The following is a 21,340-nucleotide window of genomic DNA, read 5'->3' on the forward strand; positions in this document are numbered from 1 at the left end:
ATCTGCACTTACATGTAGCTGCAAGAAACCCATAATAAACACAAGGGCTCTTTTTAGAGCCACCCAATATTCCAACATATAACCTAGGTTTAAATTTAAAAAAATCCTAATTATTTTTGCTTGGATTCGCACACCCAGCGCGACCTACAGCCGCACATCCATCGCATTCACACTAGGGGGCAGAGCTGAGCGCAGCGCACCCATCGCGTTCACACTGGGGGAGTTGGGCTGAGCGTCGCGCTACGGTCATGACTCCAATTTTTTATTTTTTAAAACCGTCCACTTTTTAAAATTTACATTTGCCCCGGGGACCCCATCCCCCGGGGCATACCCAAATATACTTTTTTCTTTAAAAAAATTAAATGAAGGAGGGGGGACTATCACCCCCCTCCCGGGCCATTTTGAGCCCAGGGGACCCCATCCCTCAGGACCTGGCCTCATGGTTAGGGACAGTGGGGGGAGCCCCAATGCCCCCACGGTCCCGCTGGCTCCCCGTCTCCTGCGGAGCCGGCATTGCTTTTCCACACGAAGAACTGCTAACATGCAGCTCACCGTGTGGAAAAGCAATCTGCATTGGATTTTGGAAGCAAGAGCAGGCAACATGCTCTCACTTCCAAAATCCAAAGCAGTGTTTGCTATGACAGGGTGGGAGTGCACAGCTCCCGCCCTGTCAGAGCAAACACCATTATCCCGGGGGTGTGCACCCCTGGACACTGCAGGAGCCGGCCCTGGGGGGTGGCGGTCCCCATGGCCATGGAGGGCTCCTGGAGGGGGGCCCATGGCCCCCCTCCCTGTATATATCTAGCCACAGGGAGGTGGTGGTCCCCGGAGCTTGGGGGTACATAACAAATCCCCTAATTTGCATTATTAGTGCCCTGGGGAGGTGGTGGTCCCTGGGACGTGGAGGGGGCTCGAGCCCCCCACACAGGTTTAATTTTTTTTTTTCTTAAACCCCGGGGGTGGCGGTTCCTGGGATTTGGGGGGCCATGGAGGCCCCCACAGATTAATTAAAAAGATGCCCCGGGGAGGTGGCGGTCCCCGCATATTATTAACATAGCCCCAGGAAGGTGGCGGTCCCTGGGGCTGCGGGTGCACCGTGGGCCCCCGCAATTTTTAAATTATGAATTGGGCAATGCCCCCGGGACCTGGCCCACCGGGGGCCTCATTTAAGTGAAGCGCTGGAGCCCACGCTTCATTTTTTTAAAAATTTAGGCAGGATTTGTGACCCAATCACACTTTCCGCCGAAATTATTTTAAAAAAAAGTTTGAGGGGCCCTGAGGTCCTTGTGGGTACCCCTGAACAGGCCTAAAGAGTTAGAGTGTTTCTACCCTACACCCTTTTCTTGTTTTTAAACATTAACTTTACTGTTCTCTTGTGACTCGGTTCTATCAAGTCACAAAATGGCTGCCAACAGTTCCCAGTTTGGAGTGTTGGCAGCCAATCAGCTCGTGCTCAGGAGGGTTCGCAAACCCACCGCTGCCCCAGATATCAAAACTTTTTCTTTTCCTAATTTCTCAGAAACTACTCAACGGATTTATACCATTTAACAAAAAGGGATCTTTCTGAACCAAGGGCAGTTCGAGCTGCAGCTTTGTCTAAAGTTTCCAATGGAAAATCACAAGGGGAAAATGACTTGACGAATCACCCCGAAACTTTGAAGACAGGAGCTGACCGGAGCGCCCCACTAGTTTCGAAAATTTTGCGAACATTCGTCAAACGACGCCAAAGTTATTGGGAAAACAAAAAATGCTTTTCCTATGGAAACTAGGTCCTAACTATAACTACCTACTAGCGACCGCCAGTAGGTAATATCTATACATATATATGTATGTATCATTGCCATCTGTCCTCAGATATTTAAATCATACATTATGCATGCAAAGCAAAAAACCTCATAATCACTTCAATATGGCAATGCTGTGAAATGGCCTTTGCCATGCCAAAATGTAGTTAGTTGTTAATGTTTACACATAGTGTATTTTTAAGATAACTGTGTAAGCTGCTCATAAACGTTTTTATCCTGTGAACAAGGTGAAGGTTTCCCCAAAACTCATAGGGCATATGACTGAAGCCAAATAGATCACTCATGCAAGATCAGCATGGCTGGTGTTTATGTCTTTGAGAACGAAACATATGGTTTCTGTAATATTTTTTTGCACACATGATACAGGGTTGTCCCACATCTCTTCCCTTATGAGATATTTACCTATACACATAGAGGGTCTGTCAGAATCCAAAGCGGAACTTTTGGATTCACATGTGTGAGAAGGTCTCATGGTACATATCTTAGCATTAGCAGAAATCAATGTTCTTGACACTGCAGCCTCAATCATATCCTGCTTGAGATAACAAGTGCAGCAAGGATCCAGAAGAATGTCCACTACCAGCAGGCACTTTAGCTGGAATCGCGTCCTCATCAACATCATAAGAATAAGAGGAGTAATTCAGAAACAAACTGTAATCACCTGGAAAATATGCCTCATCCGACATGGATCAGTCTGACACCATTGAGATGTACCACACCACCACAAATGTACGCTACCACGCAGAAGCATATTTGGGCAGCATGGCTCATCCTTCTTCCATGCAATGGGCCCGCCACCTAACAATTGGAGACGCCAAACATCCAAAAGAGTCAGTCAGCAAGGTACCACCATCACTGAGAGTGCATGGTAAGGAGACAAAGAAAGATAGGTAGAGTGGTGAGGGGTTTTATGAATCTGGATGGCATGGCATTGGTGTCTGTGGGAGGCGGGATGGCCTCAGAAGTAATGGCTACAAGGGAGGGTAGGATGAAGAGATAATGTCTGTAATATAAGGGGTTACAACAAACAAATGATGGACGGAATGCTGACAATGCAGACATTCTCCACCAGTCAAGAGATCTGGGTTAAATCCATCGTTCTTTTGCCCACTACACCACCCCAGTTTAGACATGGCCATATGCAAATCAGTCTTGACCCTGTGCCTCATGGGAACAGTCCAGCCCGAACTGCTAAGCCATGTCTTCCCTGGACCGGAATCAAGCATCCTAGGACCGGTTTCTGGCTATCAGCCGTCATCAGCCAGGATAGCTTGACTCCAGTGGCGTAGTGAGCACGGGTCCCACGTCTGGGAATACCCATCCCACTTAGGGCGAAAAGCGTTACAACAAACAAATGATGGACGGAATGCTGACAATGCAGACATTCTCCACCAGTCAAGAGATCTGGGTTAAATCCATCGTTCTTTTGCCCACTACACCACCCCAGTTTAGACATGGCCATATGCAAATCAGTCTTGACCCTGTGCCTCATGGGAACAGTCCAGCCCGAACTGCTAAGCCATGTCTTCCCTGGACCGGAATCAAGCATCCTAGGACCGGTTTCTGGCTATCAGCCGTCATCAGCCAGGATAGCTTGACTCCAGTGGCGTAGTGAGCACGGGTCCCACGTCTGGGAATACCCATCCCACTTAGGGTGAAAAGCGTTACAACAAACAAATGATGGACGGAATGCTGACAATGCAGACATTCTCCACCAGTCAAGAGATCTGGGTTAAATCCATCGTTCTTTTGCCCACTACACCACCCCAGTTAAGACATGGCCATATGCAAATCAGTCTTGACCCTGTGCCTCATGGGAACAGTCCAGCCCGAACTGCTAAGCCATGTCTTCCCTGGACCGGAATCAAGCATCCTAGGACCGGTTTCTGGCTATCAGCCGTCATCAGCCAGGATAGCTTGACTCCAGTGGCGTAGTGAGCACGGAGTCACCCCATATAAGGCTAGCATGATGTCTCTAGATAGAAGAACTCCGCAAATTATTTCTAGGAATATTTGGATAGAATAATTTCATTTTGCACTATTACTATTACCTTAATCATTACAAGTAATGGGAGTAATAGTGGATGGTGCAGGGTAATAATTTGTATGGATTGCCAATGTTGACCTTTAGCACTGATTAAACTAGGGTAGATTAGAAGGTAGGAACATACATGATTCAAAGCAATTAACAGTCCCATACCTGGGATAACTGGACCCATAAGTAAACCTCTCAGGATGGGTTAGCGTGAACATAATAATTGTTAGACCTGACATCCTTGGTGTGGTTTCCCATAACTTTTTTTTCTGACGTCATTATTGCTGGCTATAGGATTCTGGGCACTTTACCACTGCTAAGCAGTGCTAACGTGCAGGTGCTCTATTCCTAAAACACAGTAGCATTAGGCTTATCCACAACTGGAATATTTAATTTACTTACAAGTCCCTAATAAACTGCACTACATGTGCCTCTAACAACCCCTTGAACACCCTGAGCCAATGCACAAATGCTGCTTTGGTTTTCATTGTTTTACTTTCCTTCATTCTACCTTTCAGCACGTTGATGTTCCGCTGTTTTTTCTTTGACCTCAATAATGATGCTATTGCTCCAGGTAAACCATGAATTAGGACAATTATAAACATTTAACCACCAGGGACATCTCGCACCAATGAATTTTTTAGCAAAATCACTGCTTCTTTTTTTAACCATTTTGTATCAACAATCTGCTTTTTAAGGTTTTTCTATACAAGAAGTATTCCTTTTAACTGTCATGATTTTAAGTAATCAAACAATAAAGACAAATTGAATGAAAAAAAGAAATAAAACATGTGCCTAGGACCTGTAAATTAAATGCTACTAGTGGGTTTGTAGCACTGATTGTGCAACCCCTTTCAGCAGCCCTATAAACATGTCTCGGGAATGCCATTGCAGAGCCTGTGTCTGCATGATTAAACTGCCATGTCGACTTGGCAAGTTAACCCACTTGCCAGGCCCAATACTTCCTGTTTAATACAAATAAGTCACCGTTACGGTAGGCCCTTGACAGCCCCAAGGGAAGGGTGTAATGTATTTAAAAAGGTGGACATGTACTTTAAATTTTTACATGTCAAAGTGGTGAAAACTCCTAAGTTCATTTTTCACTACTGCAAGGCATATCTTGCACATAGGTTAACATTTTGTTTACCTTTTTCAATCTTATAAGTGTAATTTTCAAATGGAACAAGATTGAAAATGTAAAGTTTCGTGTCTCTCGACTCACAATTTAAAATCACAACTTATGGATTATAACCCTTCCTGTACATAAACAATCATTAGAGTAGATTTCCTCTTTCTATGTGTACTGCAGAATGTAGCACGCATAGAAAGAGGGAAAAAAAACGAGGATAAATGAATACATTTCTCCTCGTTGCGCCTCCCTATGCCTCCTCTGGGGAGGGGTAGCATTCACACGCATTTCCAGATTCATGATTCCTTGTTAATCTGGAAATGTGTCTGGTTCCATGGGTGTTGTGTGGGTATACCCACAGCAGCACCCATGGAACACCCCTTTCACGCAGTATGCTGCGTGCAAAGGGGCTGTATTTACAAGGACAGGAGACGTCATGCAGGGTGGCTTTTCCTGTCCTTGTAAATATGGAGCAGTTAAATGCTCCACCGGTACGACACAAAAAGTGACGCACTGGCGGCTCAAGGGGCTTGTAAATCTGCCCCTAAGTCTGAAAATTCCACTTATAGAAAGTTGGCTTTTTCTTACTTTAAGCATTATGGGGGATATTATCAAGAAGTGGCGATAATTATTGCTAACTGCCGTTAGCGTGACTTTTTTTATCACCGTCTACCGTGGGAAATTATCGCCGTGTTAGTGGCGTATTAACAACATGCCGCTAACAGGCGATAGTTTCTCTTACCGGCTGAAATGTCCGGCGACAAAATTAGCGGTACGGTGATAAAAATCCTCACGCTAACGTTAAAAAAGTGGTGATAAGCCCATTAGCGATAAACAAAAGCATGTTAGGCAGCCTAACATGAGTGATTTTCCCCTATAACCTAAAAAATAGCCTAACAGTCTACCTCCCATAGAAAAGCTGCCCAAAAAAAAGTGTAATGCAGATTGGAGCACCTAGGGCCAAGTGCAGCACACATCAACAACCCCCTCAAGCCACCCAACATCCAGGATGACCAGGATGCCCCGCTGGACCTGTGTCTTGGGACTGGATGCCTCCCCAGACCTGCGTCTGGAGCCTGGATGCCTCCCTGGACCTGCGCCTGGAGCCTGGATGCCCTGCTAGACCTGTGTTTTAAGCCTGGATGCCTCCCTGGACCTGCGCCTGGAGCCTGGATGCCCCATTGGACCTGTGTCTGGAGCCTGTATGCCTCGTTGGATCTGCATCTTGAGCCTGGATGCCTCCCTAGACCTGCATCTGGAGCCTGGATGCCCTGCTGGACCCGCGTCTTGAGCCTGGATGCCTCGCTGGACCTGCGTCTGGAGCCTGGAGTGGGATGTGAAGGAGCTGTGGAGTCGATGAGCCGTGGCGGGAGACATTGATGCATGACGATCACCAGTACCTGGTGGTGAAGTCTGGCAGGTCGCATGGAGCCACTGACCTGTGTGAGAAGACCGCCTTGCGACCCTTGGAGCAGTTAATGGTAGAGGTGCTTCTGCGCACCTACGTAGTGAGGTCTGCATCGCATACTACAATCCACCAATACACCGGGGTACATGGAGGGGATTTCCAACAGTGTGTGCCATCTCCCTGCATCACTTTCCGGATGATGTTGGGCTGGCCGTACGCTGTGGAGGCCGAGGCCCCTGTGCTACAGTGAACTTGTGTGGCTTGAGCGCTGTGCATTCACGGCTAAGGGGACCCTGCTGCATCAGCTGCATCTGGAGGTCCACCAGTGTATTAGGCAGTGACTGCTGTACATAGCCGAGTGAAATCATACCTGGTTGAGGCTCCTGCTGGCTGAGTCACAGATTTGGAGAGAGTGCAGTGGATTGTGCCACGGTGTCAATGTCCCAGTAAGGAGAAGGTGGGACACGTAGCGCAAGAGGGATGGGGGTGAGTCGCTCATGCCTAACACACGTAGATGACACCCCCCAGTGGCGGCTCTTCCACTATGGTGGAAGAGTGTTGCCCACCGCCTCAAGCAGTGCAGAAGAGGAACAATCATCACATGATGATAACTCAATCAATGAATCAATAAGGGGAATTGTAAGCAAGCTACTTACCCGTGAGGGTATCAAGGCGCTGAGGAGGGGTGCAGAGCTGTTAGCCAAAGAGCCAGGTCTTGAGGGTCTTCCTGAAGGTGTTCAGGGAGGGGGCGCGTCTGAAGTCTTCCGGCAACTCATTCCAGGTCAATGTGGTAGAAGGATCTGCCACCTGCTCTGGCTCTGTGGATGCACGGAGTTTCGGCCAGTGCGAGTTTGGAAAATTGGATGTCTCTTTGGGTACGTGGAAGTTGATTCTGTCTTTGAGGTATTTGGGTCCATTGTTGTGTAGGCCGTTGTCGGCATGAGTGAGGATTTTGAAAGTGACTCTTTTCTCCATGGGGCGCCAGTGGAGTCTACGTAGGTGTTGGCTGATGTGTTCGTGCCGGGAGATGCCGAGCATGAGACTGGAGGCAGTGTTCTGTAATGTCTGGAGTTTGCAGAGTAGGACTTGTAAGTGCAGGCGTAGTATGCATTTCATTAGTCCAGTCTGCTGGTGATGAGTGCATGGGTGACTGTCTTCCTTGACTCCGGGGGGCTCCATTTGAAGGTCTTGCAGAGGATGTGGAGGGTGTTGAAGCAGCTGGAGGTGACAGTGCAGACCTGTCGGTTCATGGTGAGGTATGAGTCGAGTACGATGCCAAGGTTTTTGGCATGGTCCGAGGGGGTAGGTGGGCTTCTGAGGGCAGCAGACACCAGTTGTTGTCCCATGCTGAAGGGGTGGTTCCAAGGACGAGGACAACTGTCTTCTCATCGTTGAGCTACAGGCAGCTGTTGGTCATCTAGACTTCGACGTCTTGCATTCCTTCCTGGAAGTTGAGTCTGGCGCTGGTGGGGTCTATGGTGAGGGAGAGGATGAGCAGGGTGTCATCAGCGTAGGATACGATGTTGAGGGCGTTTCGTCAGACGATGGCGGTGAGAGGGGCCTTGTAGATGTTGAAGAGGGTCAGGCTCAGAGATGACCCCTGTGGGACTCTGCAGGTGATTTACGTGGGATCAGAAATGAAGTGTGGCAGTCTGATCCTATGGCTTCTTCCAGTGAGGAATGATCGGATCCAGTCTAGGGCTGTTACTTGTATGCTGGCATTGTGTAGTTTAGCGGTGGGAGACGGTGTCGAAGGCCACTGAAAGGTTGAGTAGGATGAGCACTGCAGAGTGGCCTTGGTCCAGGAGGGTGCGGAAGTAGTCTGTGGTGGTGAGTAGAGCGATCTCAGTGCTGTGGTAGGTGTGAGGAGGGCAGGGGTCGGTGTGGGCCCCCGAGTGGATGCCTTTCATGGTCGAGGCAGTGTATTTGGTTGTGACTGGCATCCAGGTGGAGATGGTGGGCTGGCTGTTGTATTGGGGGGAGGGCGGGGGGCCGGCTGTGGTGTCTGGTGGATGGTCGGCGACGAAGTTGTTGTAGAGTTTTTTGATCTGGAGGTGGAAGTAGGTTCCACGCTTATCGCAGAGGTCTTGAGATAGGGTGATGTCTGTGGCTTTGCTGCGTGGGTTCATGAATTCATGAATGACCTTAAAGAGTTACTTGTAGTTGGTGAGGATTTGGTTGTGGTAGTCCGTCATGGCGTCCTTGTAGGTGGTGTAGATTTTGGGTGTCTTGGTGTTTCTCCATTTCTTCCCCAGGCATCTGCAGGTGCATCTTGGTTCTTGGAGATCGGTGATGAACCAGGCGGATTTCCTGGGGCGCTGTTTGTTGGACTTGTGTAGCAGGGCGAGCTTGTATGCGCAGTTGGAGATCCATGTGTTGAGTTCTCTGGCTGCGACTCTCGCGTCGGATGTGTTGGAGGCCGGGGTGGTGGTTAAGTTCTGGCAGCAGTGTAGGCAGGAGTACTGGCGTGGGTGTGTTTGGTGAGGCATGTTGTCAGACTCCGAGTTTTCCGTGGTTGAGTGCGTGGAGGGTGGCTGAGCTGTAGCAGTGGCTCGCTCAAGATCCAGGGTTCCTGGCCGCAGTCAGGTCACGGACAGACGCCCACCGGCTTGGCTTAGGCGACCCTTCTGGGCACCAGTGGCACATGTCCACTGCGCAACCGCACAGCGTCCGCCATTTAGGAGGGGGGACTAACGATCAGCTGGGAGGCAGCATTGGGCAAAGCCAGGGGTGCGGGGCCACAGGGGCAGCAGCAGCAGGAAGCGGGAAGTGCGGGCTCTGAGAAGCCAAAAAAACAGATCACAAGATAAAAACAAGTGATAACTAACTGATGTAATCATGCTATGTGTCCTAAGGTTAGGACGGCTCCAAACACAGAGCAGGGCATGGGCGGATTGGCATGCCCACTCAAGTGCGCAATGACTGTTTGGTCGGCCCACTCAGGCCGTCCAAAGCAGTCATGCGCACTTCCCTGTTCGCAATGCAGGCTGCATTACAGCTTGCATGGAGAACATGGCCACCCCTCCGGTGCCTGGCTGCATGACTTGTCCCGTTGCGATTACCAATCCCACTGCTGCATCGCAGTGTTGTGGTTGACTCAGGAGAGGAAGCCTAGCTGCCTACTTCCTTTTCCTGGAAGCAGACGCAGGAGAGCAGGAGCTACAAAGACAAGGGACATAGCTTCGAGGTAAGACTTCCCTCAATACATTTTTAACAACAGACGCTCACACACACATCTCCACGTCTATGCATCATCCAGTGTTATTTCCGGCGTTTACCACCTCACAGCTGTCCAGCACACCCCGCACTTCTCTCTGGTGGCCGCTGTGCGTCCATGCACAGCGGGCATACCACTCATGTGCTAAAGGCACATACGTAGTTGCGACGCATGCCATCACCTTGCATTCCATTCCAATACATACTAATACTTGGCACATTTCAACAATAGAGTGGGTGTTGCATAGTGGAGACACAAAGATCACTGTTCCCACTTCAGTGAGTGCAACCCAAAACTAACCTTTGCACCACAAACCCAACCGTGAACCCTGGAATTCCTTTTTTGAGCCCCCAATACACACACAAAAATCACATTTGAGACAAATGCACACCCCATTTTTCATATTTTACCTCAACAAACACCCCATTTTTTATATTGTACCCTCAAAAACACCCAATTTTTTATATTTTACCCCAAAAAACACCCAAATTTTCATATCTTACCCCAACAAACACCCGATTTTTCATTTTTTACCCCAAAAAACACCTGCTTTTTCATACTTTACCCCAGAAAACAAACACATTTTTTTATTTTACCCCAGCAAACACCCCATTTTTCATATTTTACCCCTACAAACACCCCATTTTTCATATTTTACCACAAGACAAGCATACATTTTCAAATTTTACCCCAAAACCCTTACACACCTGAGAAACTTTAAATTACCCCATTACTGACCTCACAATGCGTTGTGATCAAATGCGATGTTAAGGCACCCGCGATGTCGAAGTTGCGTTGTTAACGATGTACTTCCTGCATTGTAATGGTCGTCTCCCGTGCCAAAGGCAACCCATAGGCTACGCCGTTTGCGTCCGTCTGCCCCTGGACCTCACTCAGCACCAAGGAGCATTCCTCTTGGACACTCCACCGCTACTACGCCAGCGCCCTCCTCGCCATCAACCCTTGACGCCACCTCGCCTGCCAGGACCAACCTCTGTTCCATGCCGACATCGCCTTCGCCATCACTGACGGCTGTAGTATCAGCCACCAGGAGCAATTTGACCGTCAAGGAGGAGGCATTGTCGTTACCTACAGAGGCACACTCTGACTGGCATCGCACTGTAATGTACCAATAGTGATCATGGACCACGTCAACTCCCACATCCGGACCAAGCCCAAGAAGATCCTCTGCGGCACCCTAATGTGGAGGCCCCCCCCGGGCCATGGCCCCCCATACTCAAATACCATTGTAGACCTCATTGCACCCTAGGATCTCCCATCCACCGACGACATCCAACTCGGTGAACTCAAGTTCCATCTAGACAACCCCAGTGAGCAGAGCAAGCAGCAAGTCACCTCAACAGGCCACATAGCAGGACACACGGTTGAGCACATCACCTCCACCAGTGGGTACTTCCACTACAGCCAAAACACTGGACTCTCCTGGACCAACCATCATTGGTAACATCACGTCTTCACCTTGCCCACCGGATGCCACTGCCATCATCGCACCCCCTCGCAGCTGGATCAAGGCCACAAAGAATGTCTCATCAACTCCCTCCGCACCAACACTCCACCAATGCTTCCAAATGATGACACCGCACTGCGCAACCACTACTGATGGATCTCCAACAGCGCCGACATTCGGGCACCCCTCATGAACAGCACTTCGTCAGTACCTTCTGCCTGCCTGAAGGCAGGCATGAGGGTGAGGCAGTGCCACAGGGATAGGCTGGCCCAATGCATTGCTGGAGTTGTGTGATGGTTGTGACACGACTGCAGCAATGCGTGACTTTAGCGCAGGCAGATACGTCAGGATTCCTGACATATCTTTCATTACTTGTGTCATGGAGGCCTGTCCAGTGATTACAGCGCATCCATGCTGTCGCAAGAAAGGTGTAGTGAAAAGTGTTGCAATGCTGTCTTGTCGCAGCGCAGCAACACTTTTCATGACTGTGGCACAGGAATGCACACTATCTTATTGATTGTGTGCATTCCTAACTGTAGTTTTGTCACAGGGCAGTGCTGCAACATTGCTTGCAGTGATGGCCAGCGCCAAAACCTGCAGAGATATGGGCCAAGTTTTATCACCATTTTTAAGACCAGCTCTTTTCTGGTCTTAAGTAACTGGCTCAAACTGCAGTTAGAGCCAGTTTTTTGGCTCTTCAGAATTTCAATGAGCCCCTTGATAATATGGAGTAGTGGTGTTTGCGTGCCATTTTGCACAGGAACGCCTACTTTGCATGTCATTAGCGGTAAATAACACTAACATGCTTTGAGATTAAAAAAATGGCCGGCTATCGCACAAAAACACGCACTAAGGCCTGTTAGCTGCAGCTTGCTAACAGGGCGATAAAATTATCGCCGCTTTAGCGGCAAAAAAGTGCCTCTAAATCAGCGATAGGCCCTCGATAATATGCCCCTATGTGCCTCTGTCTGGCTCTGAATACACAGCTAGGGTTGGTGACAGCTGGGTTTTGTGCATTTCCTCTAGACAGTTACAAAGAAAGGGAGGTGAGGTGTAACCTTCACATCCTAATGGCCTATCACGAGGCTGATGGGTCTTCCTGGCATAGGTGAAAGGGAGGAGTTGACATTTGTACCTGAAAGGGGTAGTGCCTGTACCCACAACAAAGTGCTGCATAACCCCTTGTAGTGAGTCTGGAGCCAAGACAAGAAGGGCCTCTGTGAAGTCTCCCCCACTTCAAATGCACAACTGTGTATAAGTAATGGACCCCTAACACCACCAACTCATTTCACTCTGGGTCTGAGGATATTCTGCAAGGAAGAAGGACTGCTGGGCTGCTGAAATGACTGACACTCTGCTGGACTTTGCTGGATTTGCTGGACTCTGCTTTGCCTGTCCTGCTTCCTGATAGTACAAAGGACTGGATATGAATCTCTCCATCCCCAGAACCAACCGACTCTAAGGGCTTGATGCTTGTGTCCTGTTGTGCAGTCTCAGAGAAGTCGAAGACTTGATTAAACTCTGCTTCAGCTGATGGAAATTGCCAACTGTGAGTTCTGCCCTGCCAAGGGATGCCAATCCAGTCCTGGGCCTTCCAAATGGGTTCTGCAGCTGTTTTCTACAAAAAGAAACATGCATTGCATGTTTTGGTGCCGGTCAGGACCAATGAACTCACCTTTGTCACCAATGCACGACCGCTTCGGAGACTCCACAGCGTCGACAGAGGGGCTCGATGACGACGCAGCACCTTTCTTGTAAGGGGTTCGATGACAACACAGGACCCAACTGTGTGGCTCAACGATGACTCAGTGTCTTCATCATAAGGAGTTGGACACCAACGCAGGACCCGACACTGAGGCTTGTCGATGACACAGCACCTTCATCACAAAGGGGGTTGACGAGAACATGGGATCCCATTGTGTGACTCGTAAGTGACGCACAGTTGCACCTCAAAGTCGACACATCCTCTGGAAAGGTACTATTTTCAGCGGGCTTCATGGCTTCTGTATCTGACCCACGCTCCATTGTGGTCAGCTTGACGTTTCCGATTTGACTCGGTCCAACGTGAACTCAAGTAACCCCTAAGCACTATTGTCTTTTAAGTACTATATTTCAATGTAATCATAAACAATTCATAACTCATATTTCTACTGATTGGATTTTTGTCTTTTTGGTCTTGTTTTGTTAATTATATTAGTCGCTAATGTCCTAATTTGTTGTGGAGTATTTTTGTGTGGTGTTTTCCAATGTTTTACTGCAGTAAGTGTTGCACATGTACTTTATACATTGCCTCTTAAGTTAAGTCTGCCTACTCTGTACCAATCTACCAGAGGGTGAGCACAGTTTAATTTAGGGTGTGTCTCTGACTTACCCTGACTGAGTGGTGGTCACTACTTGGACAGGGTGAATACCTCTGGCAACTAGAGATCCCATTTTAACAATATCATTAGTATACATTCACTAACAGTAATTGGTTATAACACTGAGATTAAGCTGAACAACTAATATCTTGTGAGTTTTGTTTGAGGTGGTTGTCCATCAATGCACTCAAAAACATTGACCACCAAGTGTCATCCTTAACAAAGATGACATGCATTTTGAACAGTGAAGGTAAACAGATTAGATGTTCTAAGAAGTGTGGAACTTGGTGGCAAGATAATTTTTATTCCTACTGAATCCTGTTGTCTGAGTCGAACTGAAAATAAATAAAATAAAATAAAATGATAATGATGTTGGACAGATCAGTGACAGAAACCTGACTATAGGGAACTATTTGTGGGTAATATCTTTCTCCTTGACAAAGGTTCTGAGATGGAAAATAGTCTGACATTTTTCCTATTGTACTATTCTGCAGCTCAGTGGTTGTGCCAAAGATAATTTCCTTTGTATCTACTGCGTTGTTCTACTGGGAAGGCATTATAATTATCCAATTTATTTCTGACAATTTGGAGTTTGGTCAACAGGGCTCTGTCAAAAGATGGTGGATGCTAACTCCTCTGTAATTAGAGTGACATTGCCTATAGTGCATGTGTAATACAGTGGACGGGACTGCTGCCACATTTTTGACAGGGTACCCTATGAACCAAACTATAAACAATGTCCATTGTAATGTGGGTCAGAGAAAAAAACATTCTATAGAGTTTGACTTCACAAGTACATTTGCATATAATGTGTCTAAAAAATTATGTGAGAGACTTTATATAGCCTTATCCGTGGCAGTACTAACTTGGGGAAATTCACTGGGCAAACTATTGTGATAGATTAAAGGAAAATCAATATGAAAGGTACATTGTTACATGGGTACCCCTTTGGTCATAATAAAAAACATATGCATGTTCTCCCAGCTCAGTAGAATCAAATAATGGTGGTTCTTGAAAATAAGTGCTTACTTTATTGATGAGCAGAGTTTGAATGCTCTTGTGTGTGCATTACGTGTATTTATTTATTTATTTGAAAAGTTCTATAAAGTGCTGGCTAGACCCGGAGGCATCAGAGCGCTTTACATGAGGACGAACATTGTTTCAGAGCATAGTTACAAGTTAAATGAGTTACTGGAGTGAAGTTACATGTGTTAATAACATAGATGTAAGGAAAAAGCAGGCAAGGGGAGAGAGATTCAGGGGAGAGAGGATAGGAGCAGGGGAGGTAGACCAAGAATGAGAGAGGGAAAGAGATGGGGGAGGGTGAAGGAAAACACAACCGGGAGACGAGGAGAAACAGTGTCCGACGTCCGGTGTGCTGTGATCGCATTGGAAGAGGTATCATTCCCACACTTCCACTGAGTGTGGCTCCCTTTGCACTGTGGACTCTCTCAGAGGGGTCTCTGAAACTCCAGGGCATAAATACTGGATTCCTCCCCAACAAGGGGAGAAGGAGTGCTTTGGCAAGGGGTGCCATCCCAACACCTCTGCTGTGTGTGGCTCCCTTGACCCTGTGGACTCTCTCGGGGGGGTCTCTGAAACTCCTGGGTATAAATGCTGGATCCTGCCCCAACAAGGGGAGAAGGAGTGCTTTGGTAAAGGGCACACACAATGGTGGTAAATTTAGGGATAATGATGTATTGCGTGGTATAACAGTTTTAGAATCCTCTCATGAGGCTTAGTCATTGTCAGTCCAGGTAGTATGACTCAGTAGTTAAAGACCTTGGTGGCGTAAGGGCTGCGGCATGAATCTGTCCAGCTAAGTGCACAGGTCACCTTCTGACTTGTGGGGCTCTCGTGTAATAGTGAAGCAGGTAGAGCCTTGTTGGATGGTTGTTGTGCGCTAGGTGGCAAAGCTTCCAGGAACTAGATATGCAGGCACCATTATGATGTCAGGTAATTGCAAAAGCTTGAACCACTCAACAATGGTAGAATTATGTGGGGTTCCCTTGATAGCGGCAGAGCAACGGTGAGGGACGCTTATGCAAGGTGATGTTAGGTCAGCGTGAGGGGAGTAAATACTACTGCAACAGAAAGTAGACGCCATGCAACACGCTGCTGGATAAGTGAGGGAAACTGCTGTGTTTATCTCGATTAAAATTAGAATTGCCTCGACGTGCGCACCGCAAGGAGTGCCCCTGGCTATAGGCCCCCCGAGGATCCCAAACATTACAGTAGAAGAGTGTCCATCCATACATTGGAAAGTTGATTAGCTGCTTCCAGAGGGGTGTGGAAAATAACATGTGCTTTTTCAAACAGAGCTTGCATAAGGCCTCGCTTTCAAACCAGAGATATCTTTAAGCTCTTAGGGGCTAATTTATATGTTGGCAGTAAGAATACTCCATAGCAACAGCAATGGAGTATCCTTACCACTAAAATAATGGTCCACTCACTCGATTTAGATGGGGGCGGACCAGAGGCTCGGCTACAGCAGTGACTACTCCATCACTGCCGTAACCAAACCACTGCAATGGGCAACGGATTGCGGGCCGTCAGAGAAATAAATATATGTTTGCCCACCAAATCAGGATGGGCAGACATATAGCCATTTTCTCACTGCCCATCACTGCCAGGCAAACCCTGGTGGTGAGGGAAAGTAATAGGGCAATAATGCTCCCCTGACTATTAGAGATGACTCCCATGGTGAGAGGAGCAACACATTTTTTAATTTTTGAGGGGTTTTCATTATAAAATAATAAAAGACAAACTGTTGGTGCTTGGCCGCATCAGCGAAATGCATTGGCAGGAACCGTAGTGATAGCAGTTCCTGTCAATGCATTTAAATGACCACCTGCTTGCCAGTCATTTATAAATATGGCATGCGGTCCCTCCATTGGGAAATGGCATAATTTACTCTATCACCCTGGTAGAACAATGCAGTGGCATAAATTAATCCCCCGCAGTGAGGGGGGACTGAGCTCAAAGGGAGACCCTCAACAAAAGTGGTAGGTAGGTGGCCAGGGAGGGGTGCCCCCTCTATGTACTTTGCAGGGGGGCTCCCTCAAGTTTATTTATGCCACTCGAACAATGGGCCATCCTCCCATTTATAAATTCGGCCCTTAGTTAACTATGATCAGCTTATGCTCCAGAATCACGTTGAAGACGAGCACTGAAGTTAGTAATGATAAACCTGCTGTGAAGACTCTTGGGCTGCTGTTATTTGTATTAATTTATTTACAGGCTAAATAACAGCAGCAGAGGAACCACGCATTCAGGTTTGCATGGCCTGCACCCATCATTCAGTGACACTAATGAAATGAACACACATGCTTAGGCATCGGTCTCCCATCCACTTTCAAAGACTACTTCCGCTGTTTTGTTTTTTTTAAAGAAGTTCTGAACATTTCAATGTTATAATACAGAATTTTATCTAAAAAGCCTTCTAATAGATACATTCAAGAAATGTGAATGTTCACGCCCCTGCAGCTTATCGAGAGATTGTGGTTGTTCTGTCACACAAATTATCCCTGCTTTGAATTCATATCAGTGAAATAGAAATCCTGCATTAGGGATGCAAATGGCCACTGCAACCATAAGAAAAGATGTTGTGTATAGATAGAAAAATACAATATAATAAAACACAGAATAAAATTAGGTTATACAAAATGTTAAGTGATAAAAAAGCAAGGCTAGAGGAGGAAAGGAGAGAAAGTAAAATGACAATCATATATGTCTTGAATAAACATAACCACTATATAATGACTATTCTAAAAAACGGGGAACAAGAAAAAAATATAATCTATTAAAACTAATATTGAATACAATATATAATAAATATATTCACATTGGTTTAGGTACGTCTTCAAGTTAGGGATTATGAAAAAAACTATTATTTGAAGATATATCTAAAAAATCAGTTATGGGTAACCAAAGAAAGTCTTGCTTGATATCAAGGGAAACTGCAAAAATATATGCTCTATCTAATCTGTGATTATAACAGACTCCATACCACAGCCTTGACCTGCATTGCAGATCTCCCGAGGCGCTTACCGGGAGCAACGTTACCTGCCTCTTGCATTTTAATTAGACTTTTGTGTGACTGCGCTCTGGACTTTGCGCATTTCCTTGTTTTAAAGCCCCCCTACCTGCACTCGCTCCTGAGCGCCTCTCGCTGTTCGCTCTTCTGCTCTGCCGGTCAGGCTATTGGAGCGGGGACGGGCGAGGTCGCCATCTTGGGCTGCTCTGGGGTTGGCGGTGCAGCCTTTTGGCCCCTCCCCCCCTGGCAAGTATATCTGGTGCTCGGCAGCGTCCACGTTCAGCCTTGACCTGCATTGCAGATCTCCCGCGGCGCTTACCGGGAGCAACGTTACCTGCATCTTGCATTTTAATTAGACTTTTGTGTGACTGCGCTCTGGACTTTGCGCATTTCCTCGTTTTAAAGCCCCCCTACCTGCACTCGCTCCTGAGCGCCTCTCGCTGTTCGCTCTTCTCCTCTGCCGGTCAGGCTATTAGAGCGGGGACGGGCGAGGTCGCCATCTTGGGCTGCTCTGGGGTTGGCGGTGCAGCCTTTTGGCCCCTCCCCCCAGGCAAGTATATCCGGTGCTCGGCAGCGTCCACGTCCAGCCTTGACCTGCACTGCAGATCTCCCGAGGCGCTTACCGGGAGCAACGTTACCTGCCTCTTGCATTTTAATTAGACTTTTGTGTGACTGCGCTCTGAACTTTGCGCATTTCCTCGTTTTAAAGCCCCCCCTACCTGCACTCGCTCCTGAGCGCCTCTCGCTGTTCGCTCTTCTCCTCTGCCGGTCAGGCTATTGGAGCGGGGACGGGCGAGGTCGCCATCTTGGGCTGCTCTGGGGTTGGCGGTGCAGCCTTTTGGCCCCTCCCCCCCTGGCAAGTATATCCGGTGCTCGGCAGCGTCCACGTCCAGCCTTGACCTGCATTGCAGATATCCCGAGGCGCTTACCGGGAGCAACATTACCTGCCTCTTGCATTTTAATTAGACGTTTGTGTGACTGCGCTCTGGACTTTGCGCATTTCCTCATTTTAAAGCCCCCCTACCTGCACTCGCTCCTGAGCGCCTCTCGCTGTTCGCTCTTCTCCTCTGCCGGTCAGGCAATTGAAGCGGGGACGGGCGAGGTCGCCATCTTGGGCTGCTCTGGTGTTGGCGGTGCAGCCTTTTGGCCCCTCCACCCCCTGCCACGCCCACACTGTGTCTCTGTGTATTCTATTTTATGACGCCACAACCCCGGCAGCGCAGCGGACGAGCGCAGCGGGCGCGACGAAGGCGCGCCGAAGTTGCGCCTAAGTTAAGCCCGTCTGCGCCCGTCCGCGACGGGCCGGGACCAGGGGCCATAAACCCTGTTTCTCCAGGGGTTTATTCTTCTGCTCAGCTTCTTTCCCTTGCTGTAAACTTACCACTTCCTCTTCCTTTGTTGCAGCGCCTTGATTCTCTTGGCATTTCTGCACCCTGTTCTTTTCCCATGTCCCCTGACTTGTCTACCCATCCCTCCCCTTCTACGGGGTCCCCCTCTGCCCTCCTTTCCCTTCCCTCCCCTTATATTGCCTCTGCCTGTCTCCTCAATACCCGCTCGGCTGGAAAGCATCAACTGGAATTATTTAACCTTCTGAACACTGAGTCCCCGGATTTTCTGTGTCTTACTGAAACCTGGTTTTCGACCGACTCACTTCCTGACGTCCTGACCATTCTCCCCGATTCCTACTATGCCCTCCGGGCGGATCGCCCTGACGGCAAGGCTGGTGGGGGTGTGGCCATGATTGTCCGTTCTTGCTTGCAGTTTCAGTTTCTTCCCCATCCTTCCATATCTAGTGTGGACTTTCTGGTGGTTCGTTCAGTTATCCTCTCAGCTCCCCTCACGGTTGTCCTTATGTGCCGGCCCCTCAGAATATGCCCCTATTTGTAGCCTCCTTGCAGGAACTTTTAGCCATGCTTATGGTAAATAATTCCTCGGTTCTCCTGTTGGGAGATTTCGATTTTTGGCCGGGCGATCCTAAGGAGGATACGTCTTCCAAAGATTTTTCGGCCACCCCTCAGTGTCTTAACTTTTCAGCCCATGTTACTGTTGCTACCCATAACCAGGGCCATATACTTGACCAAATTTGGTCATCATGTTGCACGGTTCTTTCCCTTAGCATTCTCCCTTCCACCTGGTCCGACCACTCCCTCATTTTCTTTTCTATTAACCTCGGTGTCCCTGATAAACCTCCCTTACCTAAAAATATTGTGGCACGTAGTTGGAACCGGGCTGATTTGAACTCCCTTTCCCTTTCCCTTGCCTCTTCTACCCCTGATCTTTCTGCACTTCCTCTTGATTCCCAGGCCGATGCGGTTAGCACCTGGCTGTCCCTTTCTTGCGATCAGGTTGCTCCCCTAAGGAAAATTAAGGCCGTTCGCCCACATGATGCCCATAAATGGTTCAACACGGAGCTAAAAGCTCTGATATTGGACCTTAGACGCTCTGAGCGCCACTGGAGACGTAATTATTGTCCTGTTCTTCAGGCCAAATATAAACGTCTCCTAAATGAATATAAGAGAGCTGTTCTCTCGGCCAAAACTAAGTATTTTTCCGAGAAAGTAGCTCTTTCCGCCAATAAATCCAAAGAGATTTTCTCTCTGGTTCATAATTTGGCGAGCTCAGATCGTGCCTGTCTGAATCTTATTCCCTCTCAGGCTCTTTGCTCCTCACTTAACGATTACTTCATTGAGAAGATCGTTAAGATTAAATCCAACATCCCTTCTGTACCTTTTCTTTCCTTCTCTCCTGCTTCTTGTCCGCCTGCTTCTTTTCTTGATTTTTTCTTGCCTATTTTGCTGGACGCATTTCTTGCTTTGCTTACTAAAATTAAGTCCGGCTCTCCGGCTTACTGTGCCCCGGCACGTATTCTGAGTACCTTATTTACTAACTGCCCTGCTCCCACTCTTTCTCTTCTCAATGCATCACTCTCCCTGGGCTCAGTTCCTTCATCCTTTAAATCCGCTATTGTTCTGCCTATTCTCAAAAAGCCTGGTTTAGATCCCTCTCTTCCTTCCAATTTCAGGCCTATCTCCCTTCTTCCTTATCTGGGCAAGATCCTGGAAAGTCATGTCACCTCCTGCCTCTCCACCTACATCGAGGAGAACCACCTGCTGGCTTCCCATCAAGCGGGCTTTCGGTCCTTGCAGTCCTTGACGAGCCAATTCCACCCTTTCTCAAGCTCTGGTGCTCCTCGATCTGTCCGCTGCGTTTGACACGGTTGACCATTCCATCCTTCTCGGCCGTGTCAGGGCAGCGGGCATCCGGGGGTCAGCTTTCTCCTGGCTCGCGTCCTTTCTTAAGGGACGCTCTCAAGCGGTTCATCTTTCCGGTTTCTCTGCCCCTACTCGTATGGTTTCTTGTGGGGTTCCTCAAGGTTCTTCTCTCTCCCCTCTTCTTTTTAATCTTTATATCCATCATCTTATTATTTCTCTTCTCGACCTGGGGGTCTCTGTGTATAATTACGCAGATGACCTCCAGCTCGTTTTTTATCTTTTCTCTTCTTCTTTGTCCCTTTCAAAGTTTCGTTCCACCTTGGTCTTCATTTCTGAGTGGATGAGTTTAAATCACCTTAAACTCAACCCGGACAAGACCGAGGTGGTCTTGACGGGTGGTTCATCTAGTCCCTAGTCCTCTGCCTTTTGGCCCCCTGCTTTTGGTCCGTCTCCTGTACCTTTCCATCTGTTAGGACCCTGGGGATTAGGGTCATTCAGGACCTTTCTATGCACGCCCAAGTCAGCTCTGTTGTATCTTCCTGCTTTTTATCTCTTCGGCTTATCCGTAAAATTTCTCATTTTTTTTCTTTTGACGCTCTCAAAGTCATCGTCATGGCTATGATCACTTCCCGTCTTGACTATGCGAACAGCCTGTATGTGGGCATACCTG

Source organism: Triturus cristatus, chromosome 5_2 (assembly GCF_964204655.1).
Source record: "Triturus cristatus chromosome 5_2, aTriCri1.1, whole genome shotgun sequence".
NCBI lineage: Eukaryota > Metazoa > Chordata > Amphibia > Caudata > Salamandridae > Triturus > Triturus cristatus.